Genomic DNA, 22,318 nt, shown 5'->3' on the forward strand with positions numbered 1-22,318 from the left:
GCATGAGTAACTAATGCCACTTGACTGCCATTACATACCAATTGGATATAAGGTTTAATGAAAAGAACTTAATTTCTGGTGCTGATGCATTTACTGCTTTCAGAAGGATATCATTACCGTGAATACTTGTCAGTTAGAGTGCAAGCACTGTTCTAAAGGCCTTTGATAAGGTACCGCACAATAGAGTCATAACTAAGGTCAGAGCATGTGGAGTCAGGGGACAAGTAGCAGAATGGATAGCAAGCTGGCTACAAAACAGAAAACAGAGAGTAGGGGTTAAAGGTAGTTACTCAGACTGGCAAAAGGTGGGAAGTGGTGTTCCACAAGGATCAGTGCTGGGACCACTGTTGTTCACCATATACATAAACGATTTGGACTCGGGAATCAGAAGTACAATTTCAAAATTTGCAGACAACACCAAATTAGGTTGTATAGTTATTACTGAGGAGGACTGCGAAAAAATACAGGAAGACATTAATAAACTTGCAGAATGGGCGTGTAATTGGCAAATGAATTTCAATATAGATAAGTGTGAGGTGTAAGATTTTGGTAGGAAGAATAAGGAAGCCATATATTCCTTGGAAAACAAGAGTCTAAATGAGATAGAGGAGCAGAGGGATCTGGGGGTACAGATACACAAATCACCAAAAGTAGCGACACAGGTTAATGAGGCCATAAAAAAGGAAACAAAGCACTGGGGTTCATTTCTAGAGGGATAGAATTGAAAAGCAGGGAAATTATGTTAAGAACATAAGAAATAGGAGCAGGAGTAGGCCAAACAGCCCCTCGAGCGTGCTCTCCCATTCAATAAGATCATGGCTGATCTTCTACCTCAACTCCACTTTCCTGCCCTATCCCTTGATACCCTTAGTGTCCAAAAATTTATCAATCACAATCTTGAATATACTCAACAACTGAGCATCCACAGCCCTCTGGGGTAGAGAATTCCAAAGATTCACAACCCTCGGAGTGAAGAAATTTTCCTCATCTCGGTGCTAAATGGCCAACCCCTTATCTTGAGACTATGACCCCTACATCTAAACTCTCCAGCCAGGGGAAACAGTCTCTCAGCATCCACCCTGTCAAGCCCTCTAAGAATTTTATACGTTTCAATGAGATCATCTCTCATTCTTCTAAGCTCCAGAGAGTATAGAACCATTCTACTCAATCTCTCCTCATAGGACAACCCTCTCATCCCAGGAATCAATCAAGTGAACCTTCGTTGCACCGCCTCCAAGGCAAGTATATCCTTCCTTAGGTAAGGAGACCAAAACTGTAGAGTCATAGAGTTATACAGCACGGATAGAGGCCCTTCGGCCCATCGTGTCCGCGCCGGCCATCAGCCCTGTCTACTCTAATCCCATATTCCAGCATTTGGTCCATAGCCTTGTATGCTATGGCATTTCAAGTGCTCATCCAAATGCTTCTTGAATGTTGTGAGGGTTCCTGCCTCCACAACCCTTTCAGGCAGTGAGACAGTACTCTAGGTGCGGTCTCACCAGAGCCCCATATAATTGCAGCAAGACGTCCTTACTCTTATACTCCAACCCCTTGCAATAAAGGCAAACATACCTTTTGCTTTCCTAATTGCTTGCTGTACCTGCATGTTAACTTTCAGTGATTCGTGTATAAGGACACCTAAATCCTTCTGTTACCAACATTTCTTAGTCTCTCACCTTTTAAAAAATATTCTGCTTTTCTATTCTTCCTACCAAAGTGGATAATTTCACATTTCCCCACATTATAATCCATCTGCCACATTCCCGCCCACTCACTTAACCTGTCTATATCCCTTTGCAACCTCTTTGCATCCTCCTCACAGCTTACTCTCCCTCCTAGTTTTGTATTGTCTGCAAATTTGGATACATTACACTCGGTCCCCTCATCTAAGTCATTGATATATATTGTAAACAGCTGAGGCCCAAGCACTGGTCCTTGCGGCACCCCACTAGTTACAACCTGCCAACCTGAAAATGACCCATTTATTTCTACTCTATGTTTTCTGTCCATTAACCAATCCTCAATCCATGCTAATATATTACCCCCAATCCCATGAGCCCTAATCTCATGTAACAACCTCTTGTGTGGCACCTTATCGAATGCCTTTTGAAAATCCAAATATACTACATCCACTGGTTCCCCTTATCTAACCTGCTAGTTACATCCTTCAAAAACTCTAATAGATTTGTCAAACACGATTTCCCTTTCATAAAACCGTGTTGATTCTGCCTAATCATATTATGATTTTCTAAGTGCCCTGTTACTACGTCCTTAGTAATAGATTCTAGCATTTTCCCTACTACTGATGTCAGGCTAACTGGCCTATAGTTCCGTTTTCTCTCTCCTTCCTTTCTTGAATAGTGGGGTTACATTTGCTACCTCCCAATCCACAGGGACCGTTATAGAATCTAGAGAATTCTGGAAGATCAAAACCAATGCATCCACTATCTCTGCAACCTCCTCTTTTAAAACCCTAGGATGTAAGCCATCAGGTCCATGGGATTTGACAGCTTTTAGTCCCATTAATTTCTCCAGTACTTTTTGTTTATTAATCTTAATTACTTTACGTTCCTCACTCTCATTAGCCCCTTGGCTCCCCATCATATCCAATATGTTTTTAGTGTCTTCTATTGTGAAGACAGATACAAAATATTTGTTTAACTTCACTGCCATTTCCTTATTCCCCATTATAATTTCTCCTGTGTCTGCCTCTAAGGGACCCACGTTTACTTTCGCTAATCTCTTCCTTTTTATATACCTGTAGAAGCTCTTACAATTTGTTTTTATATTTCTTGCTAGTTTACTCTCATATTCTATTTTCTCCCTCTTTATCAATTTCTTGGTCATCCTTTGTTGATTTCAAAAATTCTCCCAATCCTCAGCCTTACTACTCATTTTGGCAACTTTGTAAGCCTATTCTTTTAATCTAATACTATCCTTAACTTCTCTCGTTAGCCACGGTTGGATCACTTTTAAGAACATAAGAACATAAGAAATAGGAGCAGGAGTAGGCCAATCGGCCCCTTGAGCCTGCTCCGCCATTCAACAAGATCATGGCTGATCTGATCCTAACCTCAAATCTAAATTCATGTCCAATTTCCTGCCCGCTCCCCGTAACCCCTAATTCCCTTTACTTCTAGGAAACTGTCGATTTCCGTTTTAAATTTATTTAATGGAGTTTTTATTCCTCAAAGTATATTGGTTGAGAATTATGAATTATTTCTTTAAATGTTCGCCAATGCTTATCTACCATCATATATTTCGATCTGATTTCCCAATCTACCTTAGCCAACTCATTAAACTTGTAGCCAACCTTGGTTAGGCCACACTTGGAGTATTGTGAATAGTTTTGGTCTCCATGTTATAAAAAGGATATAGAGGCATTGGAGAAGGTGCAAAAAAGATTTACTAGGATGATACCAGAACTGAGAGGTTACCAGAATATCCATTGGGCTGAGTGACCTGTTTCTGTACTGTACATTTTATGTAATTCTATGTAATAAAATGGCCAAAATCAACCCAAGAACAAACAAGAGGAAAATGTTTGTCCATTTGAGGTTGTTGGCAGTGGACATTATTCTGTTTCTGGTGCAATCAACAAATGCCTCACTGAATGAATATGCTTAATGTGTGGCACAGTGCTACTGGATTAATAGTGATATCTATCAGACTGGAGGGAAGTATACAGTGGTGTCCCCCAGGGGTCGGTATTAGAACCACTGCTCTTTTTGATATATATTAATGACTTGGACTTGGGTAGGGGGGGGCCATAATTTCAAAGTTTGCAGATGACACAAAGCTTGGAAATGTATTAAACAGTGAGGAGAATGGTAGCAGATTTCAGGATGACACAGACTAACTGGTAAAATGGGCAGAAATGTAAGGTTGAAAAGTGTGAAGTGATGGATTTTGAGAGAAAAATGAGGAGAGGCAATATAATTAAATGGTACAATTTTAAAGGGGGTGCAGGAACAGATATACCTGGGGGTTCACATGGACAAATCTTTCAAGGTGGCAGGACAAGTTGATAAAGCTGTTAAAAAAGCATACAGGATCTTTGGCTTTATAAATAGAGGCATAGAGTACAAAAGCAAGGAGCTTATGGTAAACCTTTATAAATCACTTGATAGGTCTCAGCTGGAGTATTGAGTCCAATTAGGCATTGGGGAAGGTGCAGAGAGATTTACCAGAATGGTACCAGGGATGAGGGACTTTAGTTATGTGGAGAGACCAGAGAAGCTGGGATTGTTCTCCTTAGAGCAGAGAAGGTTAAGGGAAGATTTAATTGAGGTGTTTGAAATTATGAGAGGTTTTGATAAAGTAGATAGGGAAAAATTATTTCCACTGGCAGGAGGGCCAATAACCAGAGGACACAGATTTAAGATAATTGGCAAAAAATCCAGGGGGAAAATAAGAATTTTTTTTTTATGCAGCGAGTTGTTATGATCTGGAATGCACTGCCTGAAAGGGTGGTGGAAGCAGATTCAATAATAACTTTCAAAAAGGAATTGGATAAATGCTTGAAGAGGAGAAATTGCAAGCCCGTGGGGAAAGAGTAGGGGAGTGGGAATGGATAGCTCTTTCAAAGAGCCGGCACAGGCATGATGGGCCAAATAGCCTCCCTCTGTGCTGTATGATTCTATGATACCTCATGAGAGACCATTGATTCTTCTGGGGAACTGTTTCATCAACATCAAGAACTTGGAACAGAGAAAGGTCATTCAGCCCACTGAGCCAGCTTCTTCTAATGGACCACGTGCAATTTGCATTCTCCTGGTTTCTCACTAACGTATTTAATCTCCCGAGGGAAGCAAATAACCATAATAAACCTTTCCAGAACAGTAAAGTCTGAGCATTCTCTTTGACACCCACCTAAAGGCAATCAAGTAAAATCTCCACGGTATCAATCAGATAATATAATATATATTAGACAATGCTGACATTTCCACAGCCTCAACAGGATTGCAATCATAATGTTCCATAATATTTGATCACCTATGTTTATCCCTATAACCTTCAACCACTTTCAGAAGCAAACATTTGATTCTTTCTTTTTTTAAAAGAATTAAACCAAAGTAGCATAAGCTTTTCCGCCGAGTTCTGATGAAGACGCCCATCCGAAGCAGTAATCTGTTTTTCTCTTTCAAGTGCTGACTGATGTTCTGTGCAATTCCAGCATTTCCTGTTTTCGTTTTCAACTCTTCTGAAATGGATGCCACTTTGGTCAGGTAAAGTCAACACTAAATGTTGTGCATTATTCTATTAAGAATGGAGAGCTACTGGATGATCATTATTAAAACACTCATATTAACTTATTTCAATTCATTTGAAGCAATGTCATAAATTGAAAAAGGAAATGCTCCAGGATTAGAACCTTAAATGGCCATTTTCTGGAGATGTTCTTGCTACAGGTGCCTTGCATTTTTAAAATTTAATTGATTCACATCATAGCGAGAAATTACTTACTTTTGAAATCACTCATCCATGATTGGACTCCTAATGGGAGCCATTGTTTTATTATTGTTCGGGACTTAACTAGAGGCTTGGGCATGATGTTTCACTGTATGTTATGAAGTTGTCTTTATATTAATATAAGTTATGATGTGAACTTCATTTTAATAGAATTCCCCCAACATGGGAATTATTTCTAAGTACTGTATATTGCATATTGTCATACTCCACTAACAGGTCTGCAAAGATAAAATAGCAATAGAGGTATTACTAATTTGTATTTAATTTTATATAGGCCTAATAGCCCAGGCATATTTTCTGATGTGATGGAGGGCAGGCTTTGACATGGATTAGGCTATCTTCATAGCTTTGGATCAAACTGAATCTAACAACGAGAGGAGAACTTTCTCTGCAGATTTTGAAACAGCCCTGCAAAATCCCATGACTGAGCAGACTTATGCTTTGCACAACACTGAACTTGCCAACTGTAGAAAGCATTGCCAAGCTTTCCTCAGAATTCTGACATTTTTGCCAACTTTTCTTGTTATCTTCATTGCCAGCGTTGCTTGGATGTGATTAGCAAACCAAGAAATGAAATGGATGAAGATGGTTTAATCCATGTCAATATGTGTTACTGAAGAGAGCTTGACAATCTTAGCTTGATCAAACTTTATGACAGACACTTGCTTGGCACTCTCTGCAACAAAGATAACAGACTGTCCAATGTTGTCTCTTGACTACCTGTAGTAATCAATCAGTCACTGCTTGAATTTTAGATGAGCTGTTAAGCTCTCTGCACTCTGTCATTAGCAGAAATAATATCACTTTTAACAGCATCTAGCAACTAACATAGGTTCTTGAAAGGCAGGTGATGCCCAACTCATTTATTCGAGGATAGAATATTTCTTTGAGGATATAATAAAATCAGCAACGTGGAAGCTGTTTTATAGCACCTCTCACAAAGGGGAACATTCAAAACAAGAGAGGCGAGAAATATTAAGGAGCAAATTGATTTCATGTTTGGAGACATATTTTTAGCAGAGTTATAAAGGCAGAGAAGTTGCAAGGGTGTGGTTTAGAGAGAGTTCTGTGAAGCATGGTGTAGTGACAGACAGAATGCCTCATATACTTTAAAGAAGAAAGTACTAACCTGGATAATAAATTGGCAAAAAACAGCAAGCAAAGGGCATTGATCAACAGCAGCACTGCTAACTGGACAATTGCTCTCAAAACTTTAAAGAATTTTTGAGTTTATAGATAATATTAATTTGTGTAAAGAAAGAGGACGAACTGAGGGAAGGGATAAAATTTGAAGACAGTTTTAGAGAACTTAGCGAATAAATTGCAAATGAAATTTAAAAAGGTAAGTGCAACCATGAAGGCCAAACTGCCCAGTATGTTACTGAATGGTACAGGAAGGAACCAGGCTCAATGTGTGCTAAATTAATTGATCTCATCTAGGGCAGACATGCGGGGAGAAATTCATGTAGCGCTGGAAACTGGCGCAAAATGAGCAATGTGCATGGAACACACGCCCCTAGGTAAGTTCTGGGGGGGGTGGGGACGGAAGGGGGGGACGGCAATCCCGGACCGACAGTGGCCTGCAGCATTGCTGTGGAGCCAGGAGAAAAACTCCTTTTCACTTACGTTAATATGGAGCCCGAACTCCTACTCCTCCTGGCTCCACATTAAAGTAAGTGTAAATAATTTTATTTACCTTTCTGTTGGCAGCCTCCAGCAGTCCCTTTAACTGCTGTAGACCCAGAAAAACTGAGCGGTGCATGCTGTACCCAGTTTATACCGAATTTGGCAGCAGCGTCCTAAAGCAGGCGATAGGTCTCTAATTAGCATATTCAAGGGGCCTAACTCCTGTTTCACGTGGGCATCCTGGACACTTAGAAGTTGTTGGCTGCCAATTCTGGGGAAGATCAGGCATGAGAGATCACACCCGGAAATTGTTCACCCCAATTCTAATGTTTTGCCCCAAAAAAAAGGCATGACAGGGACCAATTTTTCCCCCGGGGACAATCCAGGTTAGAGAGGAGAGAAAAATCAGCCAGCGTTCGCACTCCTGATCATAGTCCAGTTACTCCAGTTGAAAATGCACATATGTAGATATCAGATGAGGACAGGATCTGACTCAGTACTGGTGCCCCATTATCGAATGGTTTCATGACTCTCACTGACTGGGTTCACACATGAAGAATGGCCACCTGGGCAAGGTACTGGGAGGCTACACAGTGGAACCATACACCAGTAAGCAGTCAGAAATCAATTCCATCAGGAGAGGAGAGAAGAAGCGAAAATTGGGAATGAAGAAAGTAAGATAATGCATATATTGATGCTAAAAATAGCAAACGAAATTTTAAAATGAATCATGTGAGTGAGAAAAAATTTCTAAGTATATTAATTGACAGAGTATAGAGCAATATAATGTAAGTGACAGAAAGTGATGCAGAAACTATATAAAGCAATAGTGAGACCACACATTGAATACCTTATCTAATTGTGATCACCATTACTGATACAAAGATATAGACACAGTGGAAAGAATTCACAGAAAGGCAGTAAGGACACTACCAAGATTTAGTTATTAGCTGTGAAAAGAGGCTAAAAAGCTGAATTGGCTCTCAATACAAAAAGGGGGAAAAGCTTTTGAAACAATTAATTAAATTAGTTATGGATTTAGAAGGGTATTGTTTGTAATAAGAGGATAGACCAACCAGAGGACATTGGTAATGCGTGGAAAAAAGTTGAAAACTAAATTTAACTTTACACCCAGTGTGGTCAATATATGGTCATGATGTGGAGATGCCAGTGATGGACTGGGGTGGACAAATGTAAGGAATCTTACAACACCAGGTTATAGTCCAACAATTTTATTTTAAAATCACAAGCTTTCGGAGATTATCCCCTTCGTCAGGTGACGAAGGGGATAATCTCCGAAAGCTTGTGATTTTAAAATAAAATTGTTGGACTATAACCTGGTGTTGTAAGATTCCTTACATTTGTCAATATATGGGACAGACTTACATCTACTGCATCGAACACCAACCCAGTTGAAACACTCAATAGGGAATTGGATTAATTTGTTCAGCAAAGAATAAACAAATATGAACTTGGGATAGGAAAAAGATGGAAGGCGGTCAGATCAGATGCTCAACTAAGACCTGGATCACAGAACAAGCTGGATTGGGTGATTGGGCTTTTTTTGTTCTTATATTTTTATGCTATATCCTTATAGCCAAATATCGGTATCATGGAAAAAGCACTCAGGAATGCTATAAATATTCAACAATTGATTGAAAATGAGGCATGTGGCTGGTAACCTCCCCCACTGTCCCAACTAAATAGGATTGTTGCCTACTGCAGGTGCTGGACAAGTCCACTCCCCCAGAAATCCCAGGGGAATGGAGAAGGAATGGAGACCAGGAGCATGATTTTTACTTGAACCCGCGATGAGTGAGGGTGGGTAGATTTTCACGGGGGAAACCCGGGAGTGAAGTGAGCGCATCGGAATCTGTGATCACAACTCAATTGAAGACAATTATTTTAGTTTCCGGGTTTCGTGTCTTCGAGCTGCACAGCGGGCGTACTGCGTACCCACGTGACGCGATCTGAAGTCCACTATTTAAAGGGCCAATGCAAAAATGGATTTTGCTGGAGAAAGGTCGAAGATAAGCCATGGATTCCAACAGAGCAAAGGCAGCACCCAGGTTCACGAATAGTTCTCTTGAAGTACTGCTATATGCAGTGAGAACCAGGAAGGAGCTAATTTACCCAAGTGATGGGAAGAAGAAACCTGGTTCTGCCACCAAGATGGCGCGGCTGGAGGTGGCAAAAGAGGTGAGCAGCAGGAGTATGGTGCCAGGTCTTGGCTGCAGTGCAGGAAGTACTTTAATTACTTAACCAGGTCAGGAAAAGTGAGTACAGTTGCTGATTCACCTACATCCTGTGGTGTAAAACACCCATCTCTCACTCTGCATTGGCAAGCCTACTCCATCACATCACTCCTCACGCCCACTTGAGTTTCAGCAGAAATCATCCTTCACTTTCTATGCACTTCCTCACCTCCCCATTTATGCACCCACCACTGCCAAACACCCCAATCCTTATGCAATGTGATGCATCCGTCTGATAGTCAGCCTCACCCAATGCATTGCATCCATCGGGTGAATACAGCACCTTCAGTCACTCACACGCTTGTTCTTTCGCCCTTTGTAGGAGAAGAGGGTGCAAAACACAAGGGAGAGGACGAGGATTTCAGGTGGACATGCACACATAGTTCAGCTCACTGATGCAGAAGAGGAGACCACGGAGATAAGGGGGACATCCATTGGAAATGGAGAGACTGGGAACCCACAGTTACCCTGGTGACAGAACTTAAACATCTTTCACACACATGATTATTTTATTTCATTAATGACTGAACTATGAGAAGTCTGAGTATGGTGATTGGTAAGATTGTTACTTTGCCAGGGCTAATTCATATCACTTTCTGTTGTCTCCCAGGGCTTTCACGCATAGAAGAATAATGTGGATAGATAACATCGATTCCTCAGTGGAGCTCATTCCTTCTGCGGGTGCACGATCACATGACATCCATTCATGCACCAGCACGGATATGGGCACTTCAGTGGGTCCTGTTAGGCAGATAGTTGGGTTGTCACCTGGTGACTAACAACTCACAAGTGAGCACGAGCTGACACTGGTGGCAGAGGCAGCCGTGGAGGGGCCACATCGGAGGGCGCACTCCTCTCCAAGCCCTGCTCTGCTGGACACAGATGCTGAACCCTGGGGGCCATCATTGAGAATGAGAATGATTGAGGTACGGCTGCACCTTTGTGAGGTACTGGAAAGCATGCCACGCACACTGTCCACAATAGCAGAGAGGATGGAGGAGTCCAACTCCAACATTGATGGATTAATGTTGCAGGTAATTTAGAGAATGTCTGCAATGGAGAGAGTGGCCACCTCCATGGAGCTTCAAGCATGGATCTCAAATGAGTCTACTCAGGCCATGACCACAGCCATGCATACTTTGGAACACATTCTGCCGTCTTAAACAGGATGACAGATACCTTAGCCATGACCTTGCAACATGGCACATATGTTCACCAAGCTGTGAAAGGGGACATGGAAGTGGGAACTCCACTCAAAGTGCTCCCACCTCTCGCTCGTAGCCGCCCCCCCCCACCCTACAACCAATATCTGAATTGCTGACTCCTCTCCTGCTGGCCCAGTTTGCCCCTGCACATGTGCAGGTGGATCTGTCTTTGGCCGGGTCCTCACGGGCTCCAAAACCCAGAGGTCGTCGGCCAAAAGCATCTCAGCAGTCAGTGCAGGTGTCTGAGCAACCTGCCACTACCTCTGCTGAAGCCACAGGGGATGCACCACATAGAAACGATAAGAAGGGTAAGTTCAAGCAATTGTAGTTCACCAAGCACATGCACAAGGGTGTTTGAAGAAATGTTATGTTGTTAAGTTTCTTTTTTTTTAATATTGGCACATTAAATGTATTGATTGGCACCACTTCCGCATCGTGGCCATTATTGCATCCCAAGTGTTAAGTCGCCCTTTCATTTGCTTTATGTTGAATGGCAATAAATGACAGGACCTATTGGGTGGATGTGAAATGGGTGTTTGAGTGGTTGAAGGAGTGTTTTGTGCAAAGGGAAGTGGTGGGAGGGTGGTTGGTGGTGATTGTGCCAACCAGCCTGAGCATCTCAATGTCTCTCTTTTGCCACTATCATTAAGAGAACCTGTGAGATATGAGGACATCCCTGGCATCAATGTGCACGGCTGGTCTGTCGATGGATGCACCATCATCATATTCCTCCTCCTCATCCTCCTCATCCTCTTCCTCTTGTTCAATATTGTCGCCAACAGAGGATGATTGATGCGCGCCTTCGTCCTCCTCCACCTGTAAACCTCTCTGCTGCGCTATGTTGTGCAGAACGCAGCACACCACGATTATTCTGGATACCCTCACTGGCAAGTACTGAAGGGCTCCTTCAGACCTATCTAGGCACCTGAAGCGCATCTTCAACATGCCTATGGCTTTCTCAGTGACACACCTGGTGGTCACGTGGCTCTGGTTGGATCGTTGTTGTGCCTCATTGGTGGGGTTTCTCACAGGTGTCATGAGCCATGTTTGCAGTGGGTATCCCTTGTCTCCAACGAGCCAGCCCTTAAGTCTGTCTCCTGTCTGGAAGAGGTCTGGAATGTTGGACTGGCTCAAAATGTACATATCATGACAGCTGCCAGGGAATCTGGCGCACACCTGCATAAATCTCTTCTTATGGTAGTTCACCAAGGGTATACACAAGGGAGGCTGCAGATATCTGAGACCGCCTGCCAACTCAATCTGAGCCTGCGTAGGCACTGCTCCTCAGAGGAGCCCAGGGAGCTCAGCCTCTGCCTGTACACCCTCTCACGTGGGTAGTGCCTCCTGCGACCTCAGCCCCTCTGTTGCTCCCCTCTCTGCTGTTCTCCAGGTCCTTGTTGTGTACCTCTGTCTTGCGCACCTGCAGATCCCAACACAGCATGATGTGGCTACCGTGGATGGTCATTTTCCTCCTCCTCAGATGTCCTCTGGAATACATCTATTGCGCACCCCCCCCACCCCCCACCCCATCCTGATCTTGTCAGTTTGAGAGGCTCCAAGGTTTTGTTAAAAATGTCTCAACACAAGAACTTTCAGTCTCAACACAAGAACTCTCAGCCAAACGGGAATCCTGTGCAGGAGACATTAAATTTGTTTCTGTTAAAGAATCAATTAAAAAATACCTACCTGAACTCCCTCAATGATCTTAATTGACGTGCTAAGTACCCGCCCGCCGGCAGTAATTGGGGATGTGACTTCTGGGTTTTGACCGCGTGCGCGCATTCGAACGTGCCCACGTTAAACCGGAAGTGGGCACGTTGGAGCCAGGTTGCGGTCGCGCTACAAAAATCGAGAATTTTCACTACCCACCGCCCCCCAACCTCCCGCCTGGATCTCCACACCTTTTCTTGACCTTTGCAATCTGGGATCTGTGCATTTCCCAGGGGCAAGGGTCAGTAAAATCGGCCCTTATATTTCATATTCACACCTAGCAAATTATAAACAAAATTAAATAATTTAAAGCCTATGTCCTTAGATCTAATGTATGTGGTCAGGTCGAAGGATAAATTTTGTAAAGCTTCAAAAAGGAGCACATATTAGATACTCAGGCACAGAGGCCAGTGGACCCCATTTGTGATACTCCCATTTTAAAAAAATTAACCGTTGAGAAAGGCACATGCCAGGAGCCTTGGGAAATTTACCCATAGTCTTCCAGATAAATTGGCATTTTGATCAACGTACAGAACTGCATTCAGTATATGATAAATACGTGTGATATATATTACTCGTTCATCACACGAGTATGCATGTTTTGCAATTATTAAACATTTTGGCAATAGAGCACAAACGAGCTTCCCATTTTTCATTTCAAACTTTTTTCAAAAAAGGTGGCAGCTCTATTATTTAATGTTTGTCAACATTCAAATGGCATCAGGAGAAATTAGGTACTAATACTTCCTGCTAAGAGCTGTCAAAACCAACTTTGTTGGTTTTGCTGCCTGACCTGCTGAGTATTTCCAGCATTTTCTGTTTTTAAAACCAACTTTGTGCTGTGTTGACTTTATAAAAGTAAACTTCCTTATGTTGAGATAGGTTTTGCCTTTACGTTGGGCCAGAAATCGTGCAAAGTGGTGAGGCAACCCTCACCGCAGCTGCTGCGAATTCAATTAATGAAAGTACTTACTGCGGGCTCTGTGGCGTCGAGTTGCTTGAATTTGAACTTTAAACAAAATGTGCGCTGTCAACCCAGCCTCTGAGCAGCGTGAGTTGCCGCGCGGCTGGAAAAGTCTGTGTGAGGAGAAGAAAGGCCCACAAAATCTGTCAGGAAGAGAAGTCACGCCCACTGATTCAGGCTGCATTGCTCAAGCAGGCAAGCGGACTTCATTCATTTAAAGTTAGTATTCTGTATGTCACTGTAAAAAAAAAAATTTTTTTATAAAAAGCCAAAGAAAAAATTAAAGAGACAGAAGGGAAAAGTAAAAAAAAGTTTAGGTTTTTTTAATTTAATTTTTTTTTAATGACCAAAAACTATTAAAATAAGGAGTAATATGAGACTCCACATTTTTAAAAATTAATTTTTAGTTGTTTGGCAGTCATTAAGACTTCTCATGCTGTTAAAACTTAGTTTAGCCTTGGTATTTTTAAGCGTACCTGTTTGGTGGCATAATTAGTTACTTTCCAGCTGGGCAGATAGGCAAGTTGGTGCTTTTTCAATGATTTCCCTGATTGCAGCGAGCGATGGTCCTTTAAATCGAAGCTGTCATATCAGCGGTGAACCAATAGGAGCAAGTTCTGGATTTCCACGTTTCACTGCACATGTGCGAACGCCAGAACTTGCTCCTCCATTTCGCCACCAACAACGTAAAACGCTGTTGAGCTTCTCCGTTATTTCGGGAGCGACATCTGGCCCAATGTCTCTACCACATTTTTGAGTACTAGCACTTAACTACCATTACACAGAAAAATGACTGAATAATTTTTGTTCAGTCAACAACACAAGCCTTTATATACTGCCCTTAACATAGCAAAACATCTTAAAGAGCTTCAGAGGAGAAAATGGCTGCCGAGCATAGGATTACAGGAGGCGACCAATGGCATTTTTCAAGAGATATGATTTGAGAAGGTTTTTGAAGGTAGAGAGAGACGCAGCAAGGGTAGGGGTTTAGGGTGGGGCTAAAGTAGCTGAAGGAACTGCCACCAAAGGTGGATGGAGGTGGGCAGAGTTGGAATAGTATAGCACAAATAGGGCTGGAGGAGGTTGTAAAGATAAGGTGATGTGAGACTGTGAAGGGTATTTTGAATTCAATATGCTGGTAAACTGTGTGCAATTTTCCTAGGTTGCAAAATTATTTACAGCTCCAGGTGCAGACTTAGACATATGTGATGAGCACACCAGTGGGTAAATTGTCCCTCCATGCGATTTCCAGTCAACTTGGAGGCCAGGCCTCATTAAGATAGGACCGGCAGGTGGCGGGCAGAAAGCGAGTGCCCCAGGGCCCACCTGGCCAGTTCCGGAGCACTGTAATATCAGGTGGCCCGGCCACCTTGTGAGCCCGGAAAAGGGTAGTACCGGAGGGGAAGTGCGGTCCTTTCTCGGGACAAAGTGTGGCGTGGCCCAGGTTGATTTTGTAGACACCTGAGGAACACTCCAGTTTCTCCCGCCCTCTCAAAAATAAATTAAAACCTACCTTCTGGGCTCCTCTTCATACTCTGCCCAAATAAGTCCTAAAATGGCATTAGGGTCCTATGTTCACTATATTTCCATGTTCGCACAGTGTTCAGTTCCATTCGCAACCCCTCAGATAATGAAGCAGTCCGTGCCCACATGCAGCAAGACCTGGACAACATCCAGGCTTGGGCTCATAAGTGGCAAGTAACATTCGTGCCAGACAAGTGCCAGTCAATGACCATCTCCAACAAGAGAGCCAGTCAATGACCATCTCCAACAAGAGAGAGTTTAACCACCTCCCCTTGACATTCACTAGCATTACCATCGCCGAATCCCCCACCATCAACATCCTGGGGGTCACCATTGACCAGAAACTTAACTGGACCAGCCATATAAATACTGTGGCTACAAGAGCAGGTCAGAGGCTGGGTATTCTGTGGCGAGTGACTCACCTCCTGACTCCCCAAAGCCTTTCCACCATCTACAAGGCACAAGTCAGGAGTGTGATGGAATACTCTCCACTTGCCTGGATGTGTGCAGCTCCAACACTTGAAGCTCAACACCATCCAGGACAAAGCAGCCCGCTTGATTGGCACCCCATCCACCACTCTAAACATTCACTCCCTTCACCACTGGCGCACCATGGCTACAGTGTGTACCATCTACAGGATGCACTGCAGCAACTCGCCAAGGCTTCTTTGACAGCACCTCCCAAACCCACGACCTCTACCACCTAGAAAGACAAGGGAAGCAGGCACATGGGAACAACACCACCTGCACGTTCCCCTCCAAGTCACACACCATCCCATCATGGAAATATATCGCCGTTTCTTCATTGTCGCTGGGTCAAAATCCTGGAACTCCCTTCCTAACAGCACTGTGGGAGAACCTTCACCACACGGACTGCAGCGGTTCAAGAAGGCGGCTCACCACCACCTTCTCAAGGGCAATTAGGGATGGGCAATAAATGCTGGCCTTGCCAGCGACTCCCACATCCCATGAATGAATAAGAAAAAATAATTTAAAGGGCCGGCCACCTAAATTAGGTGGGCGGTCTGGCCACCCAGCGGTAGGCCCTCGGGAGGATAGCAGCAGATACACCGTCAGCGGGAATGGGGTGGAAAGTCACTCCCCACCTTTTTCAGGGTGTTGCCGCCCTGCTTCTGCCCGCCGGGCGGCTTCAAAATCTCCTCCTAGTGGTGGGAGTGGAAAACTGCAGTGCCGGTGAAAATTAAAGAGAAGTAATTCACTGGCTGTAAAGCACTTTGAGATATCCTGAGAATGTGAAAGATGGTATTTAAATACAGGTCCTTTCCTTCTTAATTGCTCAACTTTTGCTGACCATTTAAAGCTTGAAAAACAGAAAATAGAATGGCCCTGAAATTCCGTGGGTCTTCTACTGGTCTCCCACCGTAACCCCCAGGGAAACAGAGTAACAGGCTGAAATCGGCCATTTATGCCATTCCCTGGGGGTTCCACCCATCTCCCTGTGGAGTCACAACAGGAGACTGAAAGAACAACCACGAAATTTCACGGCTGCTGTAATAGTGGGACTGTTTTAAAATGGAAAAACTGAAAAATACACAGCTCCAGATGATGGGTACCTTTCATATGTAAATATGGCTAACAGAAATCTGTAACCCAAGTTAAATAAAAGGAGATGCGTAAGATGCTGCATCAGTAGTCATATCCTGAAAGCTTCACCTTACTTTAGTTTTAATTGTAAATTTTATATCTTCAACTAATATTTGGCCCATAAAATGTTTAGGTGTTCAGTTTAGTCAAATGCTTGAGATCATGGAGTGAATTTTCCTCCCCCCGAGCGGACTTCAGGCACCAGCCAGACAGTAATTCTGGCGGGAGGCCCGGTCTATTTTGAGGGCCGGGCCTCATTAGCGTCAGCATGGCAGGCTGCGGTCAGAGGTTAAGCAATCTCAGGGCGGCCTGCCGGCTCCGAGCTGCCAAAATACCGGTCCCACCCTGGTTTTGTGGAGCCTGGAGGAGCACTCCTGCTCCTACCAGCTCCACAAAAATAAAAAGGAACTTACCTTCGAGCTCCTCTTCGGCCGGGCCGCCAGCTGATACTGGCCAGAGCCAGCGTGTGGCACACGCTCCACCCAGTTCAGTCCAAGAACCACAATCATAGTCCTATGTATGTCGCAGGACTCCGACTAGCATTTTAAACAGGCCTACCGCCTCACTCAGGGAGCTGCTCCAGCTGCCCAGTGGTAGGACCGGGTGACAATCCCATAGCGACAGCAACGGATGCAACGGGGTGGTAGGTCATTGCGCACCATTTTCGGGGCACCACCGCCCTGTTTCCACTGGGTGGAAGGCATGAAAATTCACCCCATAAGTCCTTAAATGATGAAAGGATTGTAAAATATCTCGCATATGATCAATTTTCGTGGTATAACATCATATTGTGTATCATGCTGAATTCTCTCAAAGGGGAAGATTTCCTCCGTTTATCATTTATAAAAAACACATTTATGATTATGCTACAAATAGTGAACAGAGGAAATTTACCACCCTTTCAGCAATTAAAAAGATAGAATACATAAGTATAAAACATAACGTGGCAAATTATTGTAATCGAGTTCCTCGATTAAATGACTCCTTTTAATATACTAGAAGACACATCAACAAGCATTTCTAACTGCAAGTTAATCGTTAAGACTCTGTACATTGTTACACTGCAGTATTTGAAGCTGTAGTTTGTTATAAAAATGACTCTGCACTTTGAATTTCTAAACTGGTTCAAGTAATGATCTCTCCTAAACAATACATTACCTCCTGAAGAAGAGGCGTTGTTGCTGTATTTTGCAGATTGACCTTTCAGAGACGATTCTCTGCAACTCAGACCAGCATTTCAACATAATCTTCAATGGGACAAACTGCTGCATAAAATATAGGCATTAAGGCAAATTTAATGAAAGTGAAGCCATGTTCAATATGAATATTTGCCTAGTTACATTAACCGAGAGGAATTTCAATTTTGAAAAGCTAAGGATAATTATGTTCAAGGTACTAGCTGGTTTCCTGCTGACTCTAATGGAATCTGTACAATATCAGTCGGGATAAACATAGATCTGACTGAAATGAAAACCAAGGCAACCAAACCAGTGATTTAAAACAAGAATACTAAATCAGGTTTCGGAACCAATTATTTCTTCTTTAAAACCATTTTTTTAATTGCCCATTTGAAGAAAAAATATTGTATCAAATCTCACAGCACGTCATCATCTCATTACACCACATCACTATAGGAATATGGGAATGTTCAGCACTGGAAAGAACCACCCAGCCTTCCCTATAGTATCATATGGCCTCTCCAGTCTTAGCCAAAATGTCATGTAAGCCTTGGAATGCAAGTGACTACCCATCAGTGGATAAGGAAACTTCAGGAGCTACGGAAGGAGGGGGTAAGCAGGGAAGAGATTGTTAGAGGAAGCTCACACAAAGAAATTATCATGGGGGGTCAAGTGAGAGATGCTGCAGTCAAGAGAAATTACAATTGACGAACTGTCGGAGGGTAAGGCCCAGCACCAGTAGAAGACTTTAGGTGGGAGCAACCCACAAGATAGACATTTTCTGGTCACACTGGGGGAAGGGTGCTTTATGAAAAATTATTAACCAAAAGAGAGCTTATTTTTTACACTATGTAATAAATGATCTTTACGCACAGACTAGGTAAAGCACATTGTCTAACCAACTGTCTGAAAAAAGTTTGGTAAATGACCATTATGGAGAGAAGTACACCAGGTGAAAAATACCTCAATACAAGAGAGATGACTATTACTCCAAAATGTGTAATACATTTTTAGAGGTAGTAATCGATGTTCTTTTAACAAATGTTAGATTCCACATCACATGGGTAATGCCACACAAGAAGCCAGGAAAATGCAAATGATGTCGGTTCTCTTAATAACTTTTCAGACAGGGATGAGGCTTTCCCTAATTATGTCACTATGGCCATATTCTTGCTGTCATGTTCAGCTCTTTTGACCACAGCAGGAAGCTTACCCTCAGGATCTGTAAAGAAATATGCCAACTCACTCCTTTAAGGTTTACCATAAACTTCCAAATTAGTGGCCTCATTCATGTTTAGAATTATTTGGGGCAGGGAGAATTTTTCTACTCTATGTTAAGCTGAACACGCCTTCTCAAAGTTGACTCAAAATTTGTGCGTTTTTGGAAGAATTGATTAGGTGATTTCACCAGCCAGCACTCCCCTGCAAGCGTACTGGGAGCACTGAAACACAGAATCACCCTTGACATTAGTTGCACTAAACTCCCCACATTAGTTTCTTTTGCTGTAGAGAGCACCATTTCTGTATATCAACATCATTTGTTTAGCACATTTTTGTACAGTATTGAGGTGAGCTGCTGCATCACCAAAAATGCACATCACACTCTTCCCTCCGGCCAATCATATGAAAAGGCCAGTTCCTGGCTTAAGAAACTAGCTGCAACGTTTGCTACAACATCACTGCTTTCCACCATTCGCTCATACTAATTATTAAGAAGGAGGGGATGTTCAAATTTAGTTCCTAGTGGCCTATTTCCAGGTTGTAAATATAAATATACACAAGTGACATGGTTAGCCTGATCTAGTTAACTGAAAACCTTTCAAAATTAAATTTTGTCTTTTAAGAAAAAAATCCCCTCAGAAAGAAGCTTTCTTAATGATAAACAAAAAAATACATATTTTACAATTACATGATTAAATCTGTATTTTGTTTCTCCAATATCGATCATAGCTGCTCCATGCATGTTTCTCTTTGCCTGTCTCTCAGTTTGAGATACTTTTTGAAGTAAAACAAAATTAACAGCTTTTATTTAAAAGTTTAGTTGGAAACCTATTCAAATTCATTGTCCAGTTTGTATTCAAATCATTTTGAAAAACACACAAACAGAGATATTATTACACACAAAGACACAATTAACTTTTCTCAGAGGAAAAATCAAAATTTGAATTCAAACACAAACAAAAACTGCCAGAAGAGTATAATCTGTAATATCCTCCACATTTGAAGTGGGTCTTTGCTTTTTTCTCTCTCACATACATGTTTGTTTTTTTAAAAAAAAAGACATCCTGTTTTTTTCAAAATACTCGATATAAACTTTATTTAAATAAATCTTTTGAAATTTTCCCTCCAGCTAATTTTGCAAAACAACCAGATACAGTTAGAAGTGGAGAGAAGCATTCTTCCACTTGACCTGGAAAATGGTGCTGAAACATCCCGGGAAAATATACACACTGCACATGCTCAGACTGCAGGCTCTGCCTGCCTGACTGACTGAGTCACGGCTCTAAGCAAAAATATTCTCAAAAGATTAAACTTTTGAGAAACACTGAGGCCTTCAAGTAAAAACATTAATGAAGGTACCCAGTGACGTAAAAGAACATTTTTATATTTAAGTTTAATTATGCAATTGTGAAATATGTACATTTTTAAAGTTTTTATTGTGTTTAAAACAGTATCTTGGACTGACAAAATTGATGGATGACATTTTTCAGAAAGTATTTTGATTGATTCAGTTCATTCACCTTCTCCCTTTCTTTTATTCGTAAGTTCTCTTGACAGGCCATTCAATAGCAACATCAACAACTTGCATTTATATAGCACCTTTAACATAGAAAAACATCCCAAGGTGCTTCACAGAGGCATAATCAGAAACAAATAGGCAAAGAAGGAGATATAGAGGAGGTGTGATGAAAAGCTTGGCAAAAAAATTAGGGTCTTAAAGGAGGAGAGGGAGGGGGAGGACTTTGGGGAGGGTATTCCAGAGGATGGGGTCCAGGTGGCAAAAGGCAAGGTTGCCAATGTTGGGTGAAGGGTGGGGGGATGTACAAAAGACCAGAGTCAGAGGAACGGAGAGTTCGGAGGGGGGGTTTGTAGGGCTATTACAGAGATAGGGAAGAACAAGCCCATTAAGGGAATTAAACATAAGGATGGCAATTTTAAATCCAAAGTGTGGGGGACTGGGAGAAAGTGTAGGTCAACAAGGACTGGGGTGATGGGTGAGTGGGACTTGGTGCGGAATAGGATATGGGCAGCGGAATTTTGGAATAGCTGAAGTTTATGAAGGGTGGAGGATGGGAGAGCATTGGAATAGTCGAGTCTGGAGGTGACAAAAGCATGGATGACTGATTCAAAGACAGATGGGCTGAGGTAGGGATGGAAGCAGGCAGTGGTGCCAAGGTGGAAGTAGGTGGTCTTTGTGATGGAGAGTATGTGGAGTCTGAAGCTCAGCTTGGGGTCAAATAGGATGCTGAAAGTGCAAACAGTCTGGTTCAGCCTGAGTCAATGACCAGGGAGGGGGATGGAATTGGTGATGAGGGTACGGAGTTTGTGGCAGGAGTTGAAGACGATGGCTTCAGTCTTCCCAAAGTTGCAGCTTATCAAAGACTGGTGGCCACAAGAAGTCTGACAACATAAAGGCAGTGGAGAGGGTCGAGAGAATTGGTGACCAGCCTCCCACCTTCCACCCTCCCTAAACTTCAACTCATCCAAAGCTCTGCTGTCCATATCCTGACCCGCTCCAAGTCCCGTTCACCCATCATCCTTGTTGCTCGCTGAGCTACATTGGCATCCGGTCCAAAAACGCTTCAAATTTAAAATTCTCATCCTTGTGTTCAAATCCCTCCAAGGCATCACCCTTCACTATCTCCATAACCTCCTCCAGCCCTATATTCCCCTGAGAACTCTGTGCTCCTCCAATTCTGGCCTTTTGTGCATCCCAGATTTCCTTTGCCCCTACATTGGCAGCTGTGCCTTCAGCTGTCCAGGCCCTAAGTTCTGGAATTCCCACCCTAGACCTCTCCACCTCTCTCTCCTCCTTTAAGACGCTCTTTAAAACCTATCTCTTTGACCAAGCTTTTGGTCGCCTTTCCCAATATATCCTTGTGTGGCTAATTTTGCCTGTTGACGCTCCTGTGAAGTGCCTTGGGACATTTTACCACGTTAAAGGCGCTATATAAATGCAAGTTGTTGTTGGTGGAGAGGTGGAGCTGGGGATCATCAGCTTGCATGTGGAAGCTGACTTCACGTCTGCAGCTGGTGTCACCAAGGGGCAGCATGTAGATGAGGAAAAGGAGGGGACCAAGGACAGATACTTGGGGGACTCCAGAGGTAATGATGTGGGGTAGGGGAAGAGAAGAGAAGCCATTGCTAGAGATGCTCTGGCTACAATCGGATAGGTAAGAATGGAACCAAAGGCGGCGAGTCCCACTAAGCTGGACAACAGAGGAGAGACATTGGAGGATGATGCCGTGGTCGATATTGTAAAGGAGAGGTTGAGGTCCCAGTCACAGATTATTTAATTTAGGGCTGTTTCACTGTGTGGCAGGGACAGACAACTGATTCAGGATTCGTTTTATTTATCAGTCGTTAGCAGTTTCTCATTGACAGTTTTCTATCTGCTCTCCCTATTTATTCAGTTCTGATTTGCTGCTGTTTTACAACGATGACAACCACCTACTTGCATTTATATAGTACCTTTATTGTAGAAAAATGTCCAGGGCACTTCACAAAAACTTAATCAGACTAAAATGGACACTGTGCCAAAGAGGGAGATAATAGGAG

The sequence above is a fragment of the Heptranchias perlo genome, chromosome 3, assembly GCF_035084215.1.
Source record: "Heptranchias perlo isolate sHepPer1 chromosome 3, sHepPer1.hap1, whole genome shotgun sequence".
NCBI classification, from domain to species: domain Eukaryota; kingdom Metazoa; phylum Chordata; class Chondrichthyes; order Hexanchiformes; family Hexanchidae; genus Heptranchias; species Heptranchias perlo.